The 1,927-nt window shown below is 38.2% G+C and overlaps 1 pseudogene; it reads left to right on the forward strand.

The window, feature by feature from the left end:
• Window positions 1-1,345: 1,345 nt before the first annotated feature.
• LOC112301335 (U6 spliceosomal RNA) lies at window positions 1,346-1,441 on the forward strand (annotated as a pseudogene).
• Window positions 1,442-1,927: the final 486 nt, after the last annotated feature.

Here is a 1,927-nt window from a genome sequence, read left to right on the forward strand (position 1 = left end):
AATTATTTTCTACTCCTACAGACTTCAACATGTAAGTTTGAAGGGAACACAATTTAGCCCATAACAGACAGAATGAGAGAATGCATTTGTGTATATTTCAGAACTGAGAAGAGATTTTTCTTCTTTCGAAAAGATAATATTGACTTCTTTGGTTCTTGAATATTTTCTGGTCAGAATCCTTCCAAATCAAGGAGAGTCAAGAATTGACCTTTACTCAGTTGTGCAGTGCTCAGGTAATATACCTTAATCCAGCTGGGATCTGTGTCACACCCCTCCAACACCAATTTGGTACATATGATTCATTAGAAATGGAATTTGAACTTGGACTCTTGAATCGTCAAACATGGATTTGCATTCTACCCATATCAGCTGTAAGATCTGTCAATGTAAGAAACATTCAAACCTATAGAGAATTTTTATGAGTTTATTTGAGCCAAGAATTGCTGGGAAGCGAAACCTCAGTGGATTGAGAAAATGCTCCAGAGAATGGCAGTTATGCATCTTATTTTGTACATTACAACCAAAAGAGAAGATGTAAGTAGGTTACATGAAAACCATTGGTCATAAATTATGGAGGCAGGAGAAAGCAAAGCATGGAAACCTCTGGGATTGTGTAAAAGCAAAATTGTGCATACACACACACACATACAGGTTTTTTAGGTGGATACAGAATAGTTAACAGTCAACAACTAACACAGTAAAAATAACAATGGGAGGATTTGTGCTCTCTGCAGAGCAGTGCCTGTACTTTGAGGGGTCCTGAGAAAGAGAAATTACTTTGACATTCCAAAGGTATGTTATCATAGATGCAAAAAGACAATATACAGGCTCAATAAAGGTAAAGGATGGCTTTTGTTAAGGAAAAAATACAGCCTAAGAACATGACTATTCGCTATGAACTACTTTTAGTTAAAATGTTTTTCATTTCAAACCATCTCATGTGGTTACTTTAGGTATCTGTGTTTGTAAAACCCTAGGCAGAACTCCCCTGAGCTTGTTAGGTTTCACGTGACCCCTTTTAGTACATAGATCTTAGACAAGGAACTTGGTGTCCCCATTTGTAAATGGAGGTGGTTGGTGGGGTGGGGGTGAGGTAGTTGGTAAGAACAGTTCCTACCACAAAAGTTTGTGACAAGGATTAAAGAAGACAATTTTAATAAAGTATTCAGCAGGTAGTTGGCACTCAATAAATGTTAACAATTATCATCATTAAAGATCATCCATGCTAGTGCTTGAAATTGACGGCCTGAAACACAAAGCTTGATGTCTGACTGTTCTGCTGACATTTTTTGAAATCCCTTCCTCATTTCAGACAGCTTCTTCTGTATATGAAATCTAAGGGAGAGTGCTCGCTTCTGCAGCACATATACTAAAATTGGAACGATAGCGAAGGCCCCTGCACAAGGATGACATGCAAATTCATGAAACGTTCCATATTTTTATATGATCTCACCTTTAACTGGAACATAATAAATAGAAGAAAAAAGGAAACAAAATATAACCAGAGACATTGAAGTTAAGAACAATCTAAGAATGGGCAGGGGAGAGTGGGGAGGGGACAGTGAGGAGAGGGGATTACAGGAACTACTATAAAGGACACATGGACAAAATCAAGGGGGAGGATGGAGGTGGGGGAGGAAAGGGGTTCAGCCGGGGTGGAGGGATGGGGAGAAAAGGCACACAACTATAATTGAATAACAATAAAAAATTAAAATTAAAAAAAAGATGAAATCTAAGGGAGAACGCCAGCCTGAAGATTCACCTTGAAGCCATGGCAAGTATTGGAAGGACTCCCACATTTACAATCCATCTTACTTTCTCTGAAAGTGTATATATAGCAAAGGATTAAAAGAAGCAGTATTCCTGTTTCTTCTTACTTTACTAAAGGTATTAATTACAGTGGACGTGGCACCTGCAGAGGTTCTCT

The sequence above is a fragment of the Desmodus rotundus genome, chromosome 8 (assembly GCF_022682495.2).
Source record: "Desmodus rotundus isolate HL8 chromosome 8, HLdesRot8A.1, whole genome shotgun sequence".
NCBI classification, from domain to species: Eukaryota; Metazoa; Chordata; class Mammalia; order Chiroptera; family Phyllostomidae; genus Desmodus; species Desmodus rotundus.